Below are 27,685 nucleotides of genomic sequence, written 5' to 3' on the forward strand. Positions count from 1 at the left end.
TTTTTTATTTAGTTATCAGCCAGGAAGACCTAGATAGGCTATCAGAACTGAAAAAACAGTTCTGTCCTCTCAGTTTCCTCCAGTCCTCTACTTTCAGAGTCCTTGGAGTCACTGCAGCTTCTTCCTGGACATTTTGCACCCTAAAGAGTGCCCCACAGAACACTGCTCCCCATTCTCCTGGTGGAAGCCATCTGGGTCAAAGCCTGTCTTCTCACCCCTGGCATCTCTTTAGAGTTACACAGCAGATGGTAACCTTTCCCTCAGGTTATTGTCACTCTGACAGTCAGTCAATGCAGGACAGGAGCATAACTGATCATATTTGCAAGAAGTGTTCCTAATGTTATCCCTGATAACATGGCACCTTGCCTTTCTTCTTCATATTGAATGTGGTTTTACCTCACTACCCCCTTTACTTCTGCAGAACAGTTACAAAAGCAAGTTAACACACTTATAGAAGAAAAACTCATCTTTAATCGGATGTGGTGATACACTTGGATTTTTTTTTTTTTTAGCACCTTTTGTTAAGTAAGGTTTCCAGCAGTGGTTTTCTTTAGGCAGGAAATCAAACTAGTCTTTTTCCTGCCAGAAAGAAGAGGGCCTGCAGCTGACTGTGACATTGTTTTAGTGATGTAGGAATCTGGAGGAACAGGGAAAGACCTGGGGACACAAAACTTCTGTATTACTGATTTTTCAAACAGGTATGGAGAATTACATGTATTTTTTAAAACGGGTGTTTCTTTCTGATTTGCGTTTGTTTTTTGTTTGTTTGTTTTTTTTTTTCACATGACAGGTACAGAACTTTCAATCTTGAGTGCTCTTGACTGATTTTAAGAATTATACTACTTCTTTCCTAGCAAGCCTATAATAAGATAAAACATTCAGTAAGTGAAATTTAATAATCTCTAAGTAACGTGTCTATGCACCAAATCCCCAAGTCCTTATTAAATGTTATTCAGCGTTAGCCCTCATTAGGCAAAGTCTTCTAATCTCTGTTCTCATGATCCTATATGTTATATTGAATTCTACTTTTCAAGTGTCTGCCACTGTCTCAAACAATAACTGTTAGGTCGATAAGTGGTTAGCATGGTCAAAATTTTTTATATTATGTGTTGTTTTTTAAGCCAAAACTCCCTTTCCTTAAAGACTGAATAACAAGAGAATTCAATTTCTTGAAATGCATGTTAATGTATGACTAGAAGGACAAATTGAAATGGAGAACTTCTAATTCATTACATACTACAGGAACTTTGAATCAATCGAGAGATCCTTTATTGTTACTAAAATAACATTCCTTTTTCTTGGCAAAGTTTCTTTTTCCCTTGATAAGAAAGGGTACTCAGCATTTTTTGAAGGAATAATTTCATGGTCTCTAACCAATGGTCTGCAGTTTGACAAGGGAGCCTCATGAAAAAGCCTCAGTATTTTGTAGCCTGAATTTAATGTTTACAGACACCATATTAAAAAGGACTCTTGATGTTTTTTCACTGTGTCAGAATATAACAGCAGGTTATATATGAGATTTTGTAATTTTAATATAAATTCCTAAGTAGTTTTTGAAGATGTTTTGCAGTAATACATTTAAATTATTTTGATTGACTTTACTGTCAAAGTCTCAACAAATTTCAAATAACACACATTATAGAATTGTGTATGACATCTACTAACGATCAGTCAGTTAAACCTCAAGTATTACATGAATTGCAATTATAAAGGTCAGAGATTCCATCTCAAGTATAATTAGGCATTTGGGAATGCCTTTTCCTGAAAACAAACATAGGAAAAGATATTTTGTGGAAATTTTACTTAGGTCTTTTATGATCATCTTCCACTGATGAACATTTCTCATGATCTCCTGAGAATATATATCCTGTAAGCTGGACAGGGATATAGCATTTTTGTAGCTGAAAAATCCTTAGGAACTATTTTTAGACTTGGTCTTTTTTTTTTCTTTTTTCCTTTTTTTTTCTTTTTTCCTTCTTTTTTCTTTTTTTTTTTTTTTTTTAATAGTGGCAGAAAAATAACAAAGACTATTCATATTTGTATCAAAGGCATGTTTCAGATGCAAGCTGAAACTTTGTCTTTCAGAATGGATGGGCAGAATTCCAGAGGAGAATCCTGGCCTACTTGGCAAGGATGAAATTTTTAAAGCCTTGAAAATGTAAAGCAAATCTGTATTTTGTCACGTGATGGCTGCCAGCTGCCGTTGCAGCAGAATGTATATATTAAAATTAGAATAATAATATAGTACTGTAATATTACAATAATAATGATAATATAATAACATTAAAAATGTGTATAAAATGTGTATTTATTCTCTTGTGTATCTATTACAAATACAGGCATATTGAAAAATAGATTAAATACAGCTGATACTCTAAGCATAAAATTTTTTTTCTTTCTCTTATCTAAGTATTCTCTGCATTTACAATATTGTTCAACAACCTGAACACCCATTACCACAGACTATTTATCCCTTTCTACATGACTAAAATATTTCTTTCAATTTTCTAGTAAATTTGAAGGAAATGGTGAAATTATGAAAAATTATAAATAAAAATGAAACAGTGTTAAAGGCTTGAACTCTTTGTTCATCTTTTAAATTTATTTCCTATATCAAAAATTAAGACTGATCCATTCAAACTGGAAATATGCAGCTGCTATTTCAAGCTTTTAGACACTTAATATTACAAGCAGATATTAGCATCTGATTTTTTTTTAATGCTTTGAAGACCTTCGTATTGCCACCATTAAATCTTCAAGCTTATATCTTGGCATTGTTCTCAAAATATCTATAGTCAGCTGAGCAAGTAGGTTTAGATCTCATGATACTTTGAGTTATAAAGTCTGTAAGTCAGGCACCTAACCCTGAGACTATAATTCAGTTCTCCAACTGATGCGTTACACATATCCCTGTACCTGCTCCTTCAGGAAGAAAAGGCAATTAGACAGAGGCTGATGCAGAGAAAGCTGCACAGAATGTTGAATCCTGGGACTCTTTTCTTAGCATCTTAGAATAAAAAGCATCAATGACAGAGGTTCACTGAAGTGCCTTTCTGCAGGATCTTGTGTAGCGGATTCTGTGCAACTGGGATTTAGGGTTTTTAGCTTCCATTTAAGCTTATATGAACAGGTCATGCTTTTCCCTTAAAATACAAGCAGGTAAAAATTCTGCCTTTCAGGAAAATAGTTCAGTGGCAGGAGCACACTGCAGGCATCACAGTTCTTGGTACAGCTCTCCTTAACCTGGGAAAATCTGACCTTCTATCTCCTCCCTCTGTTCTAAATGAGTAAATAGAACACACTAGGTCCCTCAGGGTAAGTGGTGTGACATAACTCATGTCCTCATGGTGACACTCTTATAGGGGTCCCATCCATGCTGTTTAACTGTAACAAACCTTGTCTGGCTATGCCTGGGATGATGCCTAGGAAAGTGCCAGTATGATAAGGGCTGGTATGGGCCAAAAACCATGCTGAAAGCAGACTGATGATAAAACACTATAAGAAATTGCTGGTGTTAGACCCCATGTCCTCTCTCTGCCTTATTTAATAGACTAGATACAGTCATTAATACCAAGATCATTAGTTTCCTGGGTGTTCCATGTCCCTGTCACTCTGCCTTTTGAAGCTGTGCTGCTCTGCAGTCAGGAATACTTGATTCAGAAATCCAGAAAGAGAGCAAGTGAAAGACAAGTGACCCTGTCAAATGAGTTTAAAACTCTCAGTGAACAAAGAGAAAACTAAATCTGAGTCTTACTTGCTCGACAAGTGTTCTCAAGGCAATGTAGAACCAGCAAACATTATCTCCATTTCTCTCCTTATTGTTATTTCAAAGAGAATAAGAACTGCTCAGTTCCTTGAAAGCGTGCTTCACCCTTTGTATTCAAAGTGGATGAACTCACCTTCCGCTTGAGGAGATAAAATATAGGAATTCAAAGATTTCTGTATCTCCATAGTTTCTTGATTGTGATTCTATAAGGCAGATTGCACTCACTTTAATAGGAAAAGGCTCTTTTAAAACCCTGACAAATTTGTACTGCAGATTTTTCTTTTCATTCACCAGACCAAATGAAATGTAATCACTGAGATAAGGTAGATTCTGCTATTCTGGTCTGAATTTTGATGATAGAAAGAAGCAAAGAATTCTCAAATGGTATTAATCATAGTTTTTCCCCCCATCATTCTCCTTCAATCACACAGGTTGTGAAGAATATATACACGTATAAGTAGAAGTGAGATACTTTCAGGACAAAGCCTGCATGAGGGTTTGAGTTTCACAAAGCTGAAACACCATCTACAGTGTGCAGAAATGTGCTCGCTACTCCAAGTCCATTTTAGATCACACCTATCAGCAGAACTCGTGGGTCTCAGTTATTTAATCCCCGCGGGTGCTGTAAGTTGTGTTGATTATTTGCGTGTAACAGCAACGATTTCCCCAGCAGTTCAGCGGCTGGATTTTGGCAGAGCCTTTTCGCCGGGCCATTGAACACGCTGCCCACTAGGTGGGGGTAGACAACCTCCTACCGGCAGCCACCTCCCTGGGAGAGGAAAAGGTAGTACAAGATGTTAGAGAAACCAAAATAAATGTGGATACTCTGAGAGGTGTTTTGGTTCTCTTTTTGTTGCGTTTTGGAGTTGCATTTTTTTTCTTTCCCCTCCCTTCTCCTCCCGTGGTTGTGTTCCCGTGTTTTTACGTTATTTGTTTGTTTTGCTGCGATAAACCAAGAATTGCCATTTGTGAACTACGGGGCTTTAAAGGTGCTAATGAACCGAGAACTCAGGCAATTAAGTTCATTTTGAGTTGGAGAAATAAGGTTTTGAACTTCCATTATTACAAGTCAGGTCATTCCTACAGCAGTACAAACCCAGTATTTTACTGGAAAATAAAATAAGTAGGTCCATTACTGAAATATCCCACATGGGTATAATATGCATGCAGACTAATGTGGATTAATTATTTTTAACTGCTTATTGAACATCAGACTCAGTTGATTACAACTGGTAGTCCATAATAAGTAGATCTAGTAATTTTTAGGTTAGACATAGGAACAACACAAAATGATCTACCTTGTCAGAACACAGTGAGGCACCATAAGTCAACAAAAGTATAATTTAATTAGCAAGTTCATAAGACACAAACTGTGTGTGCATGTGTGCCAGACACACTACACGAGTGTTCTTTTTCTGAGTGAAAATTTAAAGGAAGGCCTAAGTGTAGTCAGAGGGGCTTAAATTTCTAAGGTTCAACACAGCTGAAACATGCAAATAAGACTACATACCTTTATTGCAATGAATGAATGATTGCTTTTATGCAGGTCAGCTAATAAAAATATATTAAAGCAGTATACTTAAAATATCATGAAAGCCTAGTTGGCAGGAAAGGTAAGTTGTTGCAAATTCTAGATGCGTTTCATAAAGCAGGTTAGTGGGCAATTGGAGGATATTGTAGTATTAATGTGGTTTTTTATGACATCATCTAGCATTTAGAAGGTGTGGGACATGAAATCAAAGGTTATTAGTTTGATCTATTGTTGTTTTCCTTTTCAGTAGCATCTTTACTGCTGCACGTGTTGCTTAATTGTTGTAACACATAGTGGGAGTTGAGAGAAAAAAATTGTGATTTTATGAGCACATTCAGTTTTGCTTAATTAGACAGAGCCAATATATTATTTGAGAACAGACAATTAAAGTTCATTTTCCATCACTTTCAGATTATCACTCCAAAAAAAATCAAAATAAAAATGAAATCTTGTTGCAAATTTCTAATAGTTCAAATTATTTGTCTGCTGTAGATGGTCCCATTTTTAGAGTTTTTAAAATGAATTTTATCACTTTCCTTCCTCAAAGTACAAAGGTATTCTGTCTTTTGTTTCGCTCTTTGTCACCCTTCTTTTGCTTAAGCTGTAACAGTGCACATCCAGAGGGTTTGTTTTGTTTTGATCTTTATGTTTCCCTTACTTGTGCTGATAAATGATATTATATAAATTTAAACTTGCTTTGCCATGCTAGTATTTTCCCATAATTGAATGTTACATACAGAGGCATTTTTTCTATCTGTGAAGAGACACATCAACTCAAATTTGGAACTAGCTTGCTTGCAGTGGTAAAAACCCACCTGCAGCACCTGTAAGTCCTACCAGTGATAAAATGCTTCTTTCACTAGAGCACGCAATAATACAAGAAAGGATGGACAAAGTCAGTGGATATGCTTTGAAATAAGAAAAAGTACTTCAGGATTATCATAGAATATTTATCTATCTGATTTCTGTAATATTCAATGTAATATTATTGAACTACAACAGAAGTACTTTAAGAAGTTAATATTATAAACTTGAAATGTACCATAATCAGATATTTTCAGTGATGTAAATGATATATGAAAGTACATTGAAGTACTTTAAACTTGTCTACTACTACACAAGCCCAATCATATTAAATAATACTTTCTACTCAGATTGGTTTAACACAGGTTTAAAGGGCTTTAAAGAGTTTTAAAATTTAATTTGTTTTAAGAACTAATTTCAAATGTGCCAAAGTATCAAGTGCTGAATGTTTTCATTGCTATCAAACCACCCTTAACGTTCTACCCTTTCTAAGACACATTTCACTGATAAATTACTTAATAAGGCTTAAGAAGCATTTTCATAAACTGAAGTAATTCTGTGCAGTGTTCGTGATACATACTCATATTGTATTCATGATGAAAATTAACTAGTCTTTAGTGTATCAACTTGGTTGTCATAAAATATGGAATTTTTTTAACTGATTATATGCAGGTTGGAAGACTATCTTCTATTTGTTGAAGTGTTTTAGTCACCCTAATCAAGAATCCCTTAAGTAAAGATATATGCCAATGACCATAATCGTTTTTCACCTTCTTTTGCCACAGTGAGATGCAGTTACTCTGCAGTTACTCTGAATGTTGGGGTGCCTCCTTCCTTCCTCTCCACATACTTTTTTCCTACACTACATCTGTCTCCACTTCTTGTCCAGTGGCATAACCTGAACACCTTTTGAATCCAAGTGTTCCGCAATCTCCTTTCACTTTTCCACAGCCAACATAATCCCAGACCTACTGCAATTAAGGCACTTTACACACTTCAGAATAATTACACAGTAATAGCGACAGCAACAGAAAGAGAGAAATCTGGATTACTGTGAAATCAAGGACAGCTTTTGCACCATGAACTGGGTTTCACTACCAAACTTTTAAATTGTAATCTAAATACTTAGGTCAATTTGCAAACACCAAGTCTCTCTCTATCTCTCTTTTTTTTTCTGTCCTCCAAGTGTCAAGGGTTCATATATATGAATGAACATATATATGTTCACCTATATGAATCAACATACTGTGAACTGTGCAATGCTAGATTGTTGTATTTACTATTTTCTGCATGCACCGTGTGAATATTAAACACATACATGTACAGCCACTTTAGCACTCTACAAATATGTCAGGTGTATTAAACACTTACTGATACACTCTGTGAACAATCAGTGCCTTCCTGATGATTTCAGCTCTACGTAATTTCAAAGAGGTTTAATTGCTTTTGGTTTTAATTTATTTTAATTGCTCTTGTTCTAATGGAGCAACTGTACTCCTGGGAATCCAATACAAATGATCAAATTTCTCCTTTCCCACCAAGATAAATTCCTTTTCCTCTAGGAAAAAAAAAAAAAAAAAAAAAAAAAAAAAAAAAGGCATGTTCTGAGAAACCAGGACACAGACACAGCTACATCAGAAGCAGTAAATTAAACACTGTCAAGACCCTGTGAGGCCAACCAACACAAATAAGCCATAGCTAATTTGCCATTACTAAACTTTCTTACCCTTTAGAATATGGCATCTGCAATCGAACTAGTAACTGGAAATTCTCTTTGCTTTAATACAAACTTCAAACCACATCTGGGAGAATACTGGTTTGATCAGACCAAAATCATGCCAAAGCACTACTCTGACTACTTAACAGGATAAGGAAGGATTTGTCAAGGTTTAATGTATTAGAATAGAATGGACACAATGCCTTCAAGAGTGATGTTGGTTGCCTGAAAAGATTGACCTGAAAAGATTTCTGCAGTATTATGCCCCTACGTTTGCTAGTATTTTAGCAATTAAATTGCGTTTACGTTTGTGTTAGGAAAATTTGGCTTTCTTGAGTATGCAACACATTGTGATAAAAAGGTTTTTTTTTTCCTTTTGGTTTGGAAAGAACTTACCAAACTTTTTCGACTACTTGAAACTACCCACAAATTTGGATTGAATAATTTTAGCTGAAAAACAATAAACAAAATGCTTAAGAAATCAGAGGAGGTGGTTACTGCCCTTTCTAGATGACATATTCTGATTTTGCTCCACAAGCAGATGTGTCGAGATTCATGTGTAATTCCACAAATTCAGGGCAGAATTAGACAGGTGTAGGGAAGTTTATATGAAGGGACAGCCTGTTGTAGAGTTCTGTCTCTTCCTAGCTCAGAACACAAACTTCGACAGAAATTTTCCCTCTCACAGCAAAATGTGCTAGTCAGCAAATTATAGAGCAGCCTGAAGTGGGAAGCTTTTTCAATTTATATTAATTGAATGCTTATTAATTCAGAATGTGGTTGTCACCTACCTCCTCTTCCCAGATGAGAGCCTGGATCACAGTGTTTTTGATAACAGGCATGAAAAAATGAATGCTGAATGGTATAGTAACACCTTCAAAATTTTTCTTTTTAAAATGTGTGGACTTGAGACAATACCCTTACCCTAATTTTGAACATTTTTTCGATTTTCAAGAAAGGTGAAAAAAAGCCCTAATACCTAAACAGAATCCAGTATATTTGACAGAATTTATTTCTTGTAGAGCTGTCAGAACAGCAAGTACCCAATTACCCATTGCATGTGGAATAGATAAGAAGTCACCTAAAAGAGACTTTTGCATTTTATTTTTACTTGAGTCTTTGAGATGAAAAAAAGCTGTTGCTTCATGGTACTCACTATTTTTTTTTTCCTCCCAGTTCTCAGCTGAAGTTTTGAAATGATTTGATCTTCCTTTATTTCCCATATTTTAGTCAGAGAGTCAGCAAGGACGCTAACATCCTGCATATCCTGGTGTGTATGCAAAATAATAGGCTCAAAGCATACTAATGACTGCCAGTTCACGCTGTCTGCAGAGGATTACTAAGGATTACATGTAATTATCTGAAATTGCACACTGGTTTTTGCCAATTTTTTTTTAAAAGTGGAATTGATAGGGCTTCTAGTTTCCTGCTAAGATTTTGCTTTTATATTTTGCATTTAATATTTTCTCTTTTATGAAAAGTAAGAAAACACTGTAATAAATGAAAAAGTCCCTGAAAGTCACTTAGGGATTAAATATATATAAATCTCAGAGCTGAATACAGAACTCAGAGACAATACCACTTATTTGTTTGATATTTTACAGAATCTTGTATAAAATACACTTTTAAAATGTCACTGATGTGACCGTGTACCAGATTTTGATTTTCATTTCCAGTTTCTGGGAATCTGTGTAGGAAGCAGTGTAACAAAACTGATTCTAAGAATATATGGAAGAAGAAGGTGAAATTTATTTTGAAAAGTTTCTATATGATTTCTCTTACTCATATTGTCATACTCCCATCTTTGCAAGCTGGGGATTCAATCTAGTTGAGAAAACACCATTTTATTCTCAGCTGCTGAGCACACATCACATCGCTTGTGATTTTTTTGATTAGTAATCAGAAACTAGTTTTTCTGTTAGTCTTTTTATACTTTTTAGATATCAGCAGGTGCTTAAGTGATTCTTTTGCATTAGGACCTTGTATATCTAAGCCTCCGTATATATTAGTGAAAGTTGCCAGTCATTTTTGCCTGTTTGGAACACACAAATCTTTATGGTTTCAGCCTGTCATCCTTTTGGTCAAACAGAAGAAATAATGGTGTGTGTGATGTGCTGTAGCTTTGTTTTAAACCTCCTGTTGTCACAGTACAAACAGATCCTTCTGCCAACAAGTTCCCTGTGCTCTGGCCTTATAGACTGCAGGCTTTCCAGTTTTAGTAGAAGCAACACATTTTTCAGATTTATTGCTGGAACGGTGTTTTTTGTTAACATTACATGCCACTGTCTTAACCCTTGTCTTGCTTTTTCTTCCAATATTTTCATATATACATTTCCATTTACAGCTTCTATCAATCTTTGTTTTTCAATGTTTAAAAAATCAATGGAGATGATTACAGCCATTTCCTGGTGACATATTCTGATTTTTCTCTGCAAGCAGATATGTTGGGATTCAGATGTAATTCTACAAATTCAGGCCAGAATTAGACAGGTGTCGGGAAGTTTATTTGTAGGGACCTTAATATTGCTGCTAAAGTTCTCCCCCTCTCTTGGCCCTAAGGATACTGGTGTTTATGTGCAGAGCTTTAAGAGAGATTCTCAGTAAAAATTTTCAGCTCTAAATGTTAGTGGTGGCCAGTAGGGATGAACCTGTTCTGGTCACCATTATCACACATACTCAACCACAAATTAAAAATTCTGTAGTTAAAAGAGAAAATCAGAAACCTGCCCCCCCACCCCCCCCACCCCCCAAACAACCCAACTAAATCAAATGCTAAAAAAACCAAGCAAACAAACAAATAAAACCCAAAAAACCCCCAAACAAACAAATAAAAAACCCCAAAACAACAACAAAAATACCCCCCAAAGCCAAACCAACAACAACAGCAAACCAAAAAACAACAACCAAGAAGAAAATGCTATACATGAGACAGGGCAAAGCCTACATGCTTTTAGTCAGTTGCAAACACTTTAATCATACCAACCTATCACTCACTAATGCAGTGGCAAAATGGAATGGAGATTCACCAGGTCTAGGTGTAGGTTCAAAGAGCAGAGGATGTACAGCCAAAAGGTGATTCTTGCTTAGTCTAAAAAAGTTTGGATAGGATAAGAGAGAGATTCTGTTATTTAAAAATCCTTGGACCATATTTATTCTCAATGTTGTAATTACTGTGTGAAATGGCCACTCAGCTGTACTGTAGCATGTGGTGCATGTGGCATTTCAGGTTACTATACGAATAAAAGTTATTTGCTGTGTTCAGTTTTCTTAAGGTCCATCAAGATATGTACCTTGTATTTTTGCCAGAGAAGGCCTCTGACAGTTTCTTTTGGTCATTGGGTTTATTTCTCTACGTTTTACAAAATCTGCTATGTCTGAATTAAAAGGCTTCCGTAATTACCATGTCCAATTTTTCAGTGTATGTGGAAAGCTTTATTTAATTTTTTTGTCACTGCTAATGAGTGATCTGAGATGATGACTGGTACATTCTAATTAGATTTCCCAGTCTAGGGAATTACCATAATTAGACTTTGCAATATAATTCTTGTCACTTTACCATGAATCCAAAATTCCTAGTAGAAATGTTATTATCACAGGTTCCAAAAATTCATCAGAAATTCCATCTCTATACCCATACTACACCTTCATTAGCAAATCTAATTAGCAGGACAGTTACTGGAAAGGAAGAGGAAAGAAAGCTTCAGTTCAGTATCAGTCAACTAGATATTTGACAGACTTAACAAAAATCTTTATAAGAGGATTCACAAAACAAGAATGCTGAGTGAAAATTGACACAATATTCAGCAGAGGATCTGAAACCATTGAGCATATTGTACAGACAAGTAAGAAATGTTTCTGTTACATCTGACATGCTAAGCAATGCTTCTGATACTGCAATGATTAGAGACCTGCTCAGAACTCACCTGGTGAAACTAAAGTTTTAAAAAGTATCAAAACTATGTCTTGATTTCTTATCTAAAAGTGTTGTGATTTCTTATCTTCACTATTTGATAAAGTCAGGAAGCCTGTTTGGTCATCTTTTTTATGTAACTTTTATCTGAAGACTATGCAAATATTACTAGTCAAGGTAAAAGCATAGAAATATAATTTTTTTTTAAAACCTTGTTTTAAAAAAAAGACTTTCAGAGACTAAGGAGGAAGTTATATAGCAAGGTCTCTGCGATTTCCTTTGGGAACTGACTTTGGCCTTGAACAAATTCCACCGAGAATCAGTCAAAATTGGAGAACATCCCAGAGTATCATCTCACTAAAATCCTTTGGCTGCCCTATATCAGATGATGAGGCCATTAGGGTGTGAATATGCTGTGTGTAAAGAAAAGGACAGAATTAGTTTTTGAGGTCATCCAAAACTCTAAAAGCTGGTGCTGACTGAAAGGAAAAAAATTCTCAATTTTATTATTTTTTAGGATTGTATTGAACTAAAAATTATGGAGGAATTTTGTAAGAGGGCATGTAGAATGGGTTCATCCAAAAAAGCAACATGAGGCAGTAAAATCTAATGTCTCAAAATATCCATACAGTTCCAGCTTTGTCAGCTGGTCTAAATTCATAGCATTCCACTGAAGTCTGAGGGGTTATTCCTGGCTATCCCTGCTGAGCATTTGGACAGTTAAGTATGTGCAGTCTTGGCAGTCATGTCAGATGTCAGGCAAGATGCCAGTTTGAATGAAAACATAGAGTTAATGAAATCCTCCACATGCAGTTAAAGAGTGGGCTGCCAAAAGGTTAAATCAATGCACTTTATAAAAAAAAAAAAAAAAAAAAAAAGAAAAAGAAAAAAAGAAGCACTTCATAGTTCAACATTCAAAGAGTTAAAAGTGAATCAAGAGCTCATGAAAAGTCTAAATGCTAAGGCTGGGGAGGGAAGTGCCAGAGAAAGGTACTTGGGAAGTTGTTCCTGTTGCAGGACTATCAAGGGGTTGAATTAACTTCCCCCAGTCTCCAAGTTCTCAGATGGTTTGTAACCTCTATTAAATCTAAAACCTTAAAATGTCTCAAAGGTCAAAACAGTTCAGGACAGATGCCTTCAGGATTTAAGAGTGACAATGTATAAAGGGAATCTAGTGCTAAAGTCAGGTCTGAACAACAGTATGCTAAGCATATCAATCTGCTTGGATTACAAAGAATTTTGGGGATTTGGTTGGATAGGAAATTTATACCTATGGGAGGTGATGACTTTCCTATCAATAGTGTTGAGAACATTCATCATGTTTTTTTTAGTGGGCACTTTTGATAACAGTGTCTCATGAACCTCTTCAAGGCAGGTAAAAATCTACCACCATCAAGAAAGCAACCTCCAAAAAAAACCCAATAGAAAAGCCTGTGGGAGAGTTGCCTTCAAACAGAGAGGAATGAGAATGACTTAAAATACAGATTAGAGAGGATCAGCAGCTGCTGTCAGGATGCCGAAGTAGATGAACACAGACCCGTAAACAAGAAGTGAATTGTTAACACGTCTAAGAGCAGCAAGTGACAGAACTAATACCTCTCCAACTTGTGCTTGTGACGATTCTGCTGCACCCTGTTGCTTTACAGGAGGTAGATGTGTGAGAACCAAAGACTAATTAGGGAAAACAGATTAGCCTCTTAAGTTGGCCACCTGGTATCCACCCAGTTCCTGCACAGCTACGGACCCATGCTGTTCATTGTAAGAAATGTGTAGATTTTTTAAAAAATTTATTTTCTTTCTTATTTTAATTTATTTTCTTTCAAAAATATCTCCTCAAAACTAAGCTTCGCTAGGACTGTCAGATCAAAATCATATCAAAATCTAATTAATCAAGGCAGACTCAATATAAAATTAAAATTAAAATATTAGATTAATTACAAAAATGATTAATTTTTATAAATTATAAAAGGTTTGCTATCTTCTTGGGTGTAAGTTCTAATTAGATAATTTGGTCAAGTCAATCAATACAATAATTTGAATGTTTAATGCTGAATCCAAATTAATATCCAATTTTTAAGCCAAAATTTCAAGAGAAATACTAAAGCTTCTTACTTAAAATTCTACACTCATATGAAAGCTAACAGTTTCTTGCCTAAGAGAAGATACTGACTAAAAGTTCAATAATCACCACTGGTAAGAAATTGCGGAAGGAAATTTTAATCTCGGTAGGGCTTTAAATGGAGAAAATAGAGCGTAGTTTTATGGTTCATTTTAAAAGAAAAAAATCTAAGTGAGATTAAATCTAAAACTGTTGGGGTTTTGTGCTTTCTCCAGTATAAAAATTAAAGAGGTCTATGAATGTGCCTTCAGTAACAATAATTGGAATTTCAAGCCAGCTACTTAGCATTTATTAACATTCTGCAAAATGGAAAAGCTCAAATTTATGATTAGTAGACTGACATCAAACTGTTCTGAAACGGCATTTTATGTTGATCTTTCCCTTTTGGAGCTGTCAAATACCTTATCTCTGGGAACAGGACTATCCAACAACTGCAGTTTTTCAGTGTGTTGTTCAATGTCTGAGAGAAAATATGCCTAATAATGGAATGCAATGCTGGCAAAAATTTGGGTTACAGAAATTAATTTACCAATAAAAATGTCATTTAAAATGAAAAATAAGTATTTTGGCTTAATAAGATATGTCAATGTTCCATTATTTGTATTTTCCATTTTTATATCATGTAAGACCTCAGCTAGATCAAAATTCATAAATGTACTTTTCTCCTACCCTGCAAAATATTTCATTTTCTATTTTTGGGGGGAGGTTACAAATTTCTTGTTTATCAAAAATTCTGTCTCAGCTTTAATTTGACATTTGGAACTACTTGAATTATTTCATGACCAAAAAAAAGTATTTTGTTTGTTGTTGTTTTTGTTGGCTTTGGTATGTTTTGTTTTCTTGTGTCAGTTATTTCACTGTTAAAATTATGAAGAGCAACTACTTTGTATTTGAAACCTAGAAACCAATTTTCTGGTGCATTGACCTTGTGCCAGAACTAATGTTTTGGAGACAAAGAGCACAAGACATTAAAGATATATTTTCAGAATCTGAAAATACAAGGCAGGTTCTGTAGTCATTTGTATATTTGAGGCTCTGTGTGTATGTGTGTGTTCACACAGGCATGTATACATATATATATATATATATATTTTTTTTTTTTTTCCTCATGACACAAAAGCCTTTGAAAGTAGTGGGACTGTTCATACTTTCATGTCCCAATTTGAAAATCTAGTATTTTCTAATAGATCTCTTAGGTACTTCTCTAAAAATCTCATAAGCTGTTTTGAGTTTATCTAAATTTCTTTGATGATGTTATTCTAGTTGCTTCCTTATTCTATTGAAATATGAAAGAAGAAGGAATAAAATTCTTTAAGTAATGATAAAGAGAATATTAGCAATGATAAATAAGATATCTTGTATGTAACCAACAGATATTCCTTCCTACCCCTTTCATCATAAGCCAGAGAAATAAAAGCCAGCTCCTCAATAAACTCTAAGAAAGGTTAACGAGTCTGCCTTCAGTGAATCATGAGAGGGAGTAGAGAATGGCTTTCTCTGTGAAGGATCACTCAGAGGCAATGCCTTGCTTCCCCTGCTAACTTCTTTTGAAATGAGCAGGTGGAAGCTCAAACCCCTGCACTAAATGCAGTAGTGGTGCTACCACATGCAGCAAGAGAAAAGCTGTCAGCCAGCCATAACATTAAGCATAAAATATTCTACCTCTAATCTAACTTCAGAATTTGATGCCATCACTCAGCAATAATTATTTACAATTAGTAACTAGATTTAACGGTGTTTTCTACAACTTTTGATTCATATTATGATGTGTAGGTAATTTTATTTGGATCAGTTTTCTTAACTTGATTTAGGACTTTAATTATGGAAATATTATTTGCCCTCCCTTTCCCCTTTAAAAATGTACTGTGTTCCCTGGAAGCTTTATTTTCTTGGTAACAGAATTTAATCTGAGATTAATGACACATAAATTCTACCTGAGTACTTAATTCCATGTTCATGTATAATTCAATTTTTTTTTTTTTTTTTAACTTGCCATGTTAGAACTGAACTTAGCCCCTGTGCTATTCAATGGTTTTTACCTTTTGGTGTACTTCAAAAATATTTACTCTTCAATGTTTTTCTGACAGCAAGTGGTTTAATCATAGTAATTCCAAGTTCATAGTGTAATAGATGCAGTGTATAAATTCCCGTATAAAATATTGTACATGGTAAGTTTATACATTGTCACTAAGACTTGGATTCTCTGAAGCAACTCGAGGGTGTCTCCAAAATTCTAAAGTCCATTGTTCAGCTGTGAAAACTACAAAATTTGCAACAGAAACGGTAAAGCTAGTCAGGAGATGGGCCATTCATCAAGGGTGGACCACACTTCACGGCTACTCAAGAATCTGATGAATCTGATATCAATCTTGGTGGAGGATCCAGAAGATGATTGAATCAGTGCCCCAAAGAGAAGATTTGGGAGGATTTTTGGGACGTCTTTTCATTCCACCAAGAAATCCTTTCAAACCCCACTTGGAAATAAAGGAATACATGAATATTTGGACTTTTCAATGGACATTGCCTCCGGGCAGAAAAATGGTATAAAAACCGTACACTGAAACCCAGCATTTGTGCGCAAGGTTGGAAGGCACCCTTGCTGCTGTTCCACTCTCCACCCAGCGTTCGATCGATGCTGTCCTGATTTATTGTGGCATTTCAAAATTGATCTTGGAAATTGCTAAGTAAATTCTTTGATTTTGGATTGGCTCGTAATAATTTATAACAATAGGTAAAGTGCATTGCTTCTTGAGGAACTCACTACAGAGGTTTAGCAGGACTGTGTTTCTCTTTATCCTTTGGTTGCGTGAGAAGCTCACCACAGAAAGTAGGGAAAATGGAACTCTTAAGTATTTTTTTGTTTGGGAATGCACTGTTCTAGCTAATTTTTCTGTTCATATGAAACTGTTGATATAAAGCAGATCCAGCTTTAAGTGTTTGGTCTTTCATGGAGAGTTACAGTGAAGACAAACTCCTTTTCCCAAGACAGCACCTACCCATATTTGTCAGAGACAAATGCAGCCATGCCATTGCCTCCTTACACCAGGGCAGGAGGCACAGCTGTGATGGACAGAGCCCTGTTCTGATGGGAACACAACACACTTTACACATAATAAGTAAGTGGAAAAAACAAAACATGGGTTAAATTAATAGACAGAGCTATGCTTAGTTTTCTGGTAGGCAGAGAGCCTACCAGATCATTGCTAAGGCTCTGTTGTATGTACCTCTTGTCCCAAGCTTCCTATATTGTTATAAACTCTCTGGTGGATTTTTGCTGCCTAAATGTGTTTGATGTTGTCAGCAAAAGGGCTCCTTGATCTTCACAGTGCTCCTGATTGTTCACATATGACAAAAACCCACAGTAATAATAACAATAATAATAATAGTAATAGTAATAGGCAGAGACAGGTGTAATACAGGTGGATGAACTGCTGCCTGAGGCAGCTGGATGATTGGATCACAGGAAAATCATGGCTTTGAGAGAAGAATAGAAGGAGTAAGCCATTTCAAGTAGGATTCTGAAGGATGGATTTGGTCCTCCAGCATTGATGCTTCCTGGAATGGTGCAGACAACAGGAGCATATTTATGCCTGACTCTTCTCTGAACCCCATTCTGAATGCTGCTTCTGGGTGTGGAGGAAATACACACTGATTTACTCAAAAAGGATGAACTGTCCACTGGCCATACTATCTCAATTTTTTCTTGGTTGAACTGGCTATAGCATTTCTTTTTAAGAGGAGACAGGCAAGTTTTTTGAATGGGACTAGAGGGTGGGCACAGCCCCCAAATAGCCCCCAGTCTGTTGGACAACGTAGCTACTTGCTGAGGACAGTGCCTGAGACAGTCACTGTCTGATCTGCCTTGCTGAGAAGCCTGAAACCAGCCCTGCATAAAGAAGGGAAAAACCCAGGAACCCCTAAATTCCATCAAGGTCAATGCCTGACAGGAGTCTGGTATTGCTAAAACGGCTCAGGAAGTCTCTGAGATGATGGTGAATTCATAGCTTTACTCTTTCCTTGAAAAACACCAGCATCGTACACAGAGAAAGGAAAATATATCCTCAACCGGAAGTCTTAGGGGGTATTGTGAGGAGGTGTGTACACAAGTTAAAGCAAAATCAAACTATTTGCAATGGTGATAACATCAGAAACAAGGAGGAAATGCTCAAAATGAAATGGGAGTCAGATCAGAAAACATTCACGGAATAACTAAAACAAGTCACTGTGTCAGGAAAATAAAAAGGCAGGCTAAAAGAATTAAAATGGCACTCTTTGCAGTTCTAGCCAAAATAGATTATTTCAAGAAATCTCTAGAAGATCAGCCATGAAAAACCCCAGCTCACAGACCCAGAATATATTATCAAGATCTGGAGAAACATGTAGGAGAACCCAGACGAAGTGCACAACTTCGAATGAATTCAGATGGAGATTCTATAACAGGAAAATGCAAACACAAATAACAAAATATTACAAAGACAACCTTTAAAAACAAAGAACTGGAAAGTGCAAAGATCAGATGTCATCCATGGTTTGGGATAAATTCTTTTATTCTGCTACAGTCACTGTTTCTACATGTTTCATAAGAAGAAAAATCATTCAAAGGATGACACGCAGCAGAAGAGTGCCAGTGCTGAAAAACAAATGCAATCAAGTTTTTTGTAACTAAGAATAAGGCATATGTCTCCCTTCCTTTACCTTGCTCAGAAACTAAAAGGGCTGGTTTTATAATGTCAGATTTTGAACTGTGATTGACATTTAACATAGGATCAAAATGTAGACAAATGAAAAGCAAGAAACATGAAAGTTCTACTTCTGATTGACTTCTGATTTCAAAGATTGTTCAGTCCAAGTCGAGAAATTGGACTTTAGCTGGGCTGCAGCTGGAACAGAATTTTCCTGAAAAGTATCTGTTTCAGCAGCCACCAGGACTGTTGTGACTGGTTCAGCTTGCACCTTGCTGTCTATAATTTACCAGGGAGCAGCAAGAGCTACAAGATGTCTTTTCTCACCAGATTAGGCAAGGTCTTTTACAGAAATGTTTCCTTGTAAGCTGTCACTTTGTCCTTAAACTGACCCCTGGAGCAAAACAGGAAACATAAGTCTTGATATTCCTAGATTCATCTTGGCTTATGGGCTTCCAAGACTTTGTCAGGGTGTCTCATTTCATATACATCCTTTTTTTTCTCTGCAGAAGGATAGTGTCTCATATTTCTCAGCATCTTTAAGTCTTAAAAAAAACCGATGAAATTTAAAATTGAAAGCAGGAAAGTTTGATCTAAAGATGCAAATGTTTAACCTTGATTAGAAATCCAAAAATAATGTTACTAAATTGGGAAATTAAAACAGTAAAATGTGTCCCTTATTACCTTGTTCTCAGCAAAGATACCTGCTATTTAAGTTACTTAATGCATATATGGCCTTTTAAAAACAAAGACACAATTCAGCTGAGCATTCATCCATCTCCTAGATGCCAGCATTCAGAATAGGAACTAAAATTAGTTCAGCAACCAGTACATTTATGTCCTTTCTCAATTTCTGCTGGCTTTTTCCGAACTCACTGTGTTCAAGATTTTTCTCTCTCATTTTAGTTTTTTATATGGATCAAAGTGTAGCTGCACTGAAATGCACTTCAGTACCTTATCTACCTTCATAGGCATTGCCATAGTTTCATTTTTTTAGCTTGTGTATACTTTCCAATTTACGTGTTTTTCTATCAGCAGCGCTTTCATGATGCTGTAAGGCATACATCATAAAATGTATTTCCTGAATAGATGTCTCATAAAATATAAAGTCTCTAAGTTTGCCTCAAACTTTTTATGGCATTATGACATAATATTAGTTGAGCAACAACCTGAATCCTTAGAAACATTTTTTTGAATTTCTTTTTCCAAAAATTTTAGAATGCATGAGAGTAGGATAAAAGACCAGACACAAAATTTTAGTGTATTTGTCCATCAGCATCACTGATATGAAAATCATATCAGAAATTAGGAAAAGGCTGCATCAGTCAGCTCATGACATTGAAGTGGATATTAAATTATTTGGCAGAATCAGGCCTTTTCAGCTGCATCATAAAACTGGGCTTAGGAAAAAACTGACAGCAGCAAAGAGGGTGACAGGCAAGCAGCGCATGTATTCTTTTCCTTCATATATTATACCCACTGAAGATCAGCTTTAGAGATGATAGGCAAAACCCTCTTAGATGGGCAAAAGTGTTAGGAAGCTGATGAGTGTTCTGCTAAATGATCCAGAACAGACTGCTTAAAACTGTTCATTTGTTATAGACTCACAAAGCCCTGCTCTTCACGCAGATTCACTAGCATGTCATGTTTGGAACCAGCACACAAACGATAAGGATCTAGTATACAGAGAGATTATGTTTCAGAACAGCACTGGAAGATTCAGGAAAAAATATTGGGGTAGTAAAAACAAGCCTTCCCTGGGACCTGCATGGCTAAACTATCTCCCTGCAAAAGTGAGGTACTGGGAATGCTGGCATGAAAGCAAGAAATGCTTTCCCCAAGTAACCTGCTAGGTTATTAAACTGTGCACTTTATGAATAAGAAGCCAAAAGAATGCACGCGTAAGGCACTGTGTAAAAGATTTGCCCACCTGAACACAGCAGTCCTGTGTGATTTTAGACAACCTAAAAAATTTTATGTCACTGATAGCTGAAACCTCCAAGCTGCATTACACACTAGTGTTTAGGCACCTTAATCTCCCTCACACCCTGACACATGCTTGCTCCTGGAAAGAACACCTGTCAGATAAAAAATGAGATAAATTAATGAAATAAATTGAATAAATAAATATAAATGAATAATAATAATAAGTTCTACCAAATACTGATATTTAGGAAGAGTGAAATGGTCAACATTTAAAGACAGCAAAGAGTTAGGATCATCTGCAGCTCCTCTTAAAAGTAACCATGCCATGGTGATTTCCATCAGAAATGAGCATAAAAAGTGGTGTTATTACGAAGAGGTTTTCCATACTGGTAGATCTCACTGTCCTCCTAAAGATCTAGTTGCTTTAACAACTAGATGAAAAATTGCACATGACAACACTGGTACATAAAGGTGTGATTTGGTATAACAGGGATTGTGGTGTAATAAAACTGCTCTGATTACACTTGAAATATTTACCTAAAAGCTTAGGATATATACCAGTTTATAACAAAGTGTTATAACTCCAATATTTAGAATGTGCTGACTACATTTAAATCTTAAAAGTCTTTTCTTAGTGCTACTCATTGAAGCAAAACTGATTGATTTCAAAAGGTATTTTGGCTGAGTTATAAGCTATGGACTCTGTAAATATGCAGCCCAACCAAGGTGATTGCTACAGCAAACATAATTAAAATCTTGAAACAAAGATTAATTCAGCTAGTGAATTTTAACTTCTCAGTAGAACTATAGCAGGAAAAAATGAAACAAACCCTCTTTCTTGTATATGACTATACTCTCAACCCACTTAAATAAAAAGGTCATTCAACCAAGTGTCCCTGCTGCCAGTTACTGGAAAAGAAGAAGAGAAATCCTGTGAAATGAATTCTCAGAGGACAAAGTTTTTCATGAAAACAAAAATAAATTTAATTCAACGGTTGCTAACTGTAACCTGCTAACCTTATAAAAATATATCAGTGATGTTAAAAATAAAAAAATGCAGCTAAGGGAAACAGCCAGATTCCTGAGGGAACAGATTGAATTCTCACTGGTAGTGGTTAGCCACTCACCTTCCTTATCCTGATACGCAATTAAGATGCTATTCTGTTAAAGCCCAGTGCCAGCTACTCTTAGTTTGTCACAGCTTAGATGGATAAATGAGCATGGACTATTCCTTCAGTTGCCTGCCTTTTTTTATTAACTGCCTATGCACAGCGGGTTGGCAGATCTTGTGCACGAAGTGTTAATTAAGGCCGTTTATTTCTCTGTTCTTTTTTTTTTTTTTTTTTCAAACAGTAGAATTAGAATTCTTTACATCTTTAGCAGCCAACCACTAAAAAGAAGTACATATGCAGTACACACACTAAAGGAATTGGAAGTTTTGAGTATCAGTATGCTGCAGAAACATATGTTCTCAAATGTGGCTGATTGGGATAGCTTGCAAGCCTCTTGGATTCCTTTTTTTCCCTCCATGATTTCATTCTGAGATAAAACACATTTTGTTTGTAGAATTTTTAATACCTATAGTTAGGGCCTTGATAGTAACTATTGTCTGACACTAAAAGCATCAATAATGAAGATAATTGTCCATTTATCTCTACTACTGAATGTTTATTTATACAAAATGAATAGGCCCAACGTGATCAATACCCACATCACAGTGGCTTGGGGGTTAAACTGTCACCTGTCACTGGGGGGAAAAACAAAGCCAAAACCTGAACTTCTTTCACTTACTTTTCAACAGAATATCATCATAACACCTTAGTATTTCTCTCTGTATGCTGTCCATGACTCACACCCACTAACCAGCTGGCTTAGGAAAAAGCTTTCTCTTCAAAAATTTCAACAGAACTGGTATGTTTGTGTTTCTGTGTAAAAAAATTTACTTATGATGAATATTCATCTATAAGAAGAAAAAAACCCAAACCCAACAAGCAACACAGCTGAGAAAGACAGATGACATCTTTAGGGGTTATCCTAATTCTAGTTTATCTGGTTTAGTATTGAGCACAGATACATTTTTTACCTCACTCATATCTTGAGAGTAAAATAATTTCTGAGTTTTCTAAGCCCACCACTGGCTTTAAGCAGGCTGCAGCTTTTTGTCATTCATAGAAAGAAATAAATGGTTTGGAACTTCCAGCAGAGCTGAGAGCCAGACTCACCTAGCCAAGGACAGTGTGAAAGTTGTGTCAATGCAGACGACTCAGAAATTGTCACCACCATAGCAAAAGCTTTGACGGCACTGTTTCCAACTGACAGCAGAGAACAGAATGAATTTTCAAGCCTCTGTTGCTCTCAGAAGAAAAAAAGCTCTATTGAATCTTGCAGAGACAGCTGACAGGGTTATTTTCCTGCAAATGTTTGCCCTGCCCACCTTCTGTTTCACATTTCTTTCTAACGTATTAGAGCAAACAGCTGATGAGGGCAGGTGGGTGGTAGGAGAATGTCATGTGAATGGGATGGATGAGAATCAGGGGGATTTGCCATTCTTTGCAGGTTATTAAGTGGCTGTTTATGTTGCTTTTGCACCAGATGCAGTAGAGGTGTGAAGAAGAGAAGAATTCTCTAAAGCATTCTAGAAAGAAAACAGTAAGAGTCTAAGTTACATATCTGGCACTCTGTGCATGTCAGCAGTTCTTAACACTAATGAATTTGGTTGTGAGGAACTAAATGGTGTAAGGATTTGGGTACAAGCCTGACAGAAATTGAGGTGCTAGCTGCAAAGAGGAGATTGAGAGAGTCTGTAAAGTATTTTGTTGATAAATCAGGTTTGGTGACCAGAGTATCTTGAACACAGTTTCTGCAAGAGTACAATATTATGATACTTCAGAGGGTTCCCTCTCATGTCCCTGTAGTCATACTTCTCTGTAACTGCCATAACAATGTTATTGTATTCTGATAAGTGTTTGATTAATTTATATTAGAGTCAATGAGGAAAAATACTGTTGACATAGACACTGCAACTGAATCTGACATAAAATGATAATTCTGGCATAAATTATTAATGCTGCTTCTGATTTAAGGATTAATAAAACCTAGTTTTTACTATGCTGGTAACATTTTCTGTTTGGATATTATGATTGGACTACATTCAAATAAAATAAAGCTTTAATCATTGGAATTAGAAAAAAATTGCCTCTTTCAAATTTTCAGCTGATTTGAGAGTTTTAAAGATTGTTTTTTCAGCTACATATTATAGAAGAAAAAGTGATCAGCAGCTATAGGTTGAACTTCCTCAGAGGCTTACATCATTTTGTTTAATTAAGTTTTGCAAGGGAGAGGGTACAATGCTCTCTATGCATACTCTAAAAGAACTTTATCTGTTTTCCCCTAAGAACTAGCTTCAAACTTTGTGGAAGACTCAGTCAACATTTTGCCACCATTAAATTTCAGAACCATTTCAGAATGGTTTTTGCTCTGGAACTGCAAGAAGATTGGGTCAGGAACCGTGAAATGGCATCAGAAAGGTGTTTTCATTGTCTGTATTCATCATATGGCAGCAGAAAAAGGACCAAAACGGACAAGTAAGCCTTCTGGTTCTTACCGAATTATGTTTTTGACTTTAGGCCCCCAGGTGTTCACCTGAATGCAGAAATATAGGACAGCACAATGACCAGGAATAGTGTTTCAGTTGTTAATGTCTGTCTTCTATCTTGGAGGCTGAGAAGCTTTGGATGAGTGCCTAATAGAGCTGCTGTCTTGGTGCCAGATACATTTCTTCCCCTACCTTTGGTGCTGCATTTATGGCACACACTTGAAGATAGGATCTCCACTGTAGTTCAGCTGAAATCTGTTATCCACTAATGCATAGCATACTTATACAAAGCCACTTTCAATTTATGCCACTGTGTTTACATGAATTCCCATGAAATCCACACATTAAACTTCTTCAAAATTCCTAATGACTATATTAGTCCTTTAAATAGCTGTTGTGTAATGTGTGGTGAATATTGAGGATTTGTGCTCTGAGAAATATAAGAAAATAGAAAAAAAACCCCCAGATTTATTTTTTAAAGGGATAATAGAAAAAAAATCCTCTATAGTTTCTTTTATAGTAAAAAAAAAATTCTGAAAACTGTAATAAACCCACAAATTAAATTACCTTTATAAGAAATATTCTCCTCACACTGAGATAAGATTCATGACTTTCCTCCAATCAGAGAATAATTGTTTTATTCTTTATTCATAAGGGATACATATCTACAAATCTCATTAATTATTTTTATTTAAGAATATTATGTTACCTAATATTTAAATTACCTTTTCGTTTAATTCAATGTAAATTCTTGTAATTTGAAATTAAATAATGTGGTAACAGCTATATGGACACTTAATAGGTTTTATTTGAGTATCAACCAAATTAAGATAAGCTTTTTAGCCTTGTTTCATTTCATTATTATTATTTTTTTTACTTTTAGTAATATTGAGACATGTAAAGTGTTAGTGATCTAAACATGCTTGAGGTTTTTTTTAGCAATGGCCACATTTTTTCTTAAAACCCTTAGTTAGGTGTCAAATGTTGGATGCAAAAACCTCAGTTAGGTATCAAATATTCTTTATTTCTCCAAATCTTCCTATGTACTTTTTAGATTGACTCTATATGCATTTTTGACTGGGAATGTAGACTTTGGTGGCTCTGCAGACTACTTTATCCTTTCGTGTAACATGTGGTAATTTTAAGTTTCAGAAATGCCTTACTTTTTTGTTATTTTAAACAACACAGAACATGCACATCACTTATACACTTGTAATAAACGCGACTTGATTTGCATACTTACTGCAAGAAGTACGAATTCTGCATCTTAGTGAGGAAAAGCAAGGTTAAAAATCTGACTGCATCTCCATAATTATAGCCTCCTTTATGTTCCATAGGCATTCCAAAGGTGTTTTGTTGATGCCAGTCAGGTTCCAGTCCCGTAGTATTAGGAGAAATGAAACAATAGATTATTTAATATAACGATATAACAATTAATAATTTAGTACGATTTTCACATTTTCCATTAATTCCTTTAAGTTTTTGCACAATAATGTTACTATAGGAAGCACATACAAATTAATAATTTCAGAAATGAAAAAAATTTGAAACAAATAAGGAATAAATAATGAAGAAAATAGTTTGAGAATAAGTTACATTATTTGTGATTTACTGGCATCAAAACACTGGCAATTATTTTACTAATTTGATGGTGTTTCCACCAGGCATAAACTCATGCTCTATTTCAGATAAAATATTTGTTTTCCAAAATTAATAGCTTTCTTTCATTTTTTTTTCTCCAAAAAGGATTGCACAGTCAAGTGGTGTACTTGAGCTACACGAGCAGTCCTTATCCTAGGCTGTGCTGTGAAGCAGGGGGCAGAGCTGAGAAGCTGGGAATAATAATGGAGATCAGAAGTGACCTGTCTGAACTTGGCAGAGGGAATAGTGGATGTTGTTAAATAAAGATAATTTCCTTCGGCTAATGTATTGTAAGAGGCTGCATGAATTCCTGCATGGATGAGACAGTGACATGAGGGTCTTGAAACTGTAAAATCTAAATAACGGAAAATAAAATTCATCAGATATTATAGTGGCCTATTAATTTAATGGAATAATGACTACTGGTTTATTTTCATAATTTTGTACAAAAGATGTATGTGAATGGGATCAAATTAAATACTTGCATCATTCCTTTCTTTATCTCATTACAAGAAAACTAAGAAAAGTGATTTAAGATATCTGTATAATTTATTGAACAGACTTGTTTCTTTGAAACCATGAGAGCCCTTACCTATTGCAATCTTTTAGACTGGGACATTGAAGTTTTAGGATCTATTTTAGATGTAAGGCTCTCACAACTTTCCGTTTAAATATCCTGACCTTATAATGATTTCCTGTAAAAATATTTGTGGTCTGTTAAGATTTTGAGTATGGGATTTGAAAGGAAGCTATTAGGATTTATGTTCTTGACATGCAAACAAAAAGGCCTGAATGGAGTATATGGAGATTCACATGTGAAGATTCTTCTCACCTTACTTTGACTCCATAAAACTTTACTGTCTGCTTTACACTTAAAACTGGTCTGGCTCTATGGTCAGTGGATGAATTCTTCCCACCCTAATGTGGTAGTTGTTTTTCTTTATTGATTATGGGAGTAACTGCAATGGTTAGATGAGATGTTGGAAATCAGGCAAGATGAAGCCATGTAATTATTATTTATTTTGTTCATAGCAATTAAATAATTACTTTAATGAGTATTTTCATTAGGATTCAGTATTGATATGGACTAATATTAAATGAATATCTAAAACTATTTAAAGAAGGGGGTGAATTTCGAATTATTTGCAGCAAATATAATCCTAGGATTCCTGGTTCATGAATCTTGGCATGTAATAGAACCAGTTGCACTTCGTCCTGTCGACCTTTTTTCTGTGAAAGAAAAAAGGAAGGAAGAAATCATTATGCTGCTGCCTTCACAGCCATCTACTGTCCATCAGATCCAAAGCCCTCCAACACTTTAACAGTTAGTTTCTCATCTGGTTTAATCAGTCTGCCCCACAGGAAGCTGCTACTGGCAAAGATAAGCTGCCAATTCCTACCTTTGGGCGACGAAAAATGTCTATCTTGTCTTAATCCTCTGCCTCAGAGCATTATCTGGAGTTTAAGGAGCTCTCATGACATCTGACACAGTAAGAGGAGAAAAGCAGTGAAGTCAGGGACTGAAAGGCATTGCAAGAGTTTGTAAGGGTAAATGGGAGTTTGGAGACTGAGTGAATGTGGGAGAGCACTCAGCCATGTGCTCTTTTTGCTGCAGCTGCCTCATTGGGATGGACTCCTCCCTGCCAAGGGCACAATGCTCTGCTCTTTGCTGTTGGATCAAACCTATAGGATCCCCGAAAAGATGTTTGAAATACACACACATTTTATTCTAAAAAAAGATAGACATGAAACCCACATGGGTTAAATGGGTTTAAATGGTTACTTTTGCTTCTTAGGTGAAATCTAAACTCAGTTTCTGAGGTGCTTTCCTAGCTCTTCAGATAAACCTTTGGGGAAAAAAACCAACCAAACCTGACAATGAAGGTTTAAAAGGTGTTCAAAAATCAGCCTCAAGGAGTTGTTTTGATGAAGAGTGCAATGTACTCTGCAACCACAAGCGTCCCTACAGATTTTGCACTGTATTATATGCTCTT

The 27,685-nt window shown here is 35.7% G+C and overlaps 2 long non-coding RNA genes across 2 annotated transcripts; one reads left to right on the forward strand and one right to left on the reverse strand.

The window, feature by feature from the left end:
* Positions 1-2,194: 2,194 nt before the first annotated feature.
* Positions 2,195-22,848, reverse strand: LOC136287790 (uncharacterized). The gene is made up of 3 exons (XR_010720334.1): positions 22,678-22,848; positions 10,802-10,906; positions 2,195-4,535 (listed from the first exon to the last, which is right to left on the reverse strand). It is a non-coding gene; the product is annotated as an uncharacterized lncRNA (long non-coding RNA).
* Positions 22,849-22,969: 121 nt separating this feature from the next.
* On the forward strand, positions 22,970-26,692 carry LOC136287791 (uncharacterized). Its single transcript, XR_010720335.1, has 3 exons — positions 22,970-23,104; positions 23,851-24,039; positions 25,797-26,692. It is a non-coding gene; the product is annotated as an uncharacterized lncRNA (long non-coding RNA).
* Positions 26,693-27,685: the final 993 nt, after the last annotated feature.

Source organism: Chamaea fasciata, unplaced genomic scaffold (assembly GCF_029207755.1).
Source record: "Chamaea fasciata isolate MVZ Bird 193981 ecotype frontalis unplaced genomic scaffold, bChaFas1.0.hap1 SCAF_3, whole genome shotgun sequence".
Taxonomy (NCBI): Eukaryota; Metazoa; Chordata; class Aves; order Passeriformes; family Sylviidae; genus Chamaea; species Chamaea fasciata.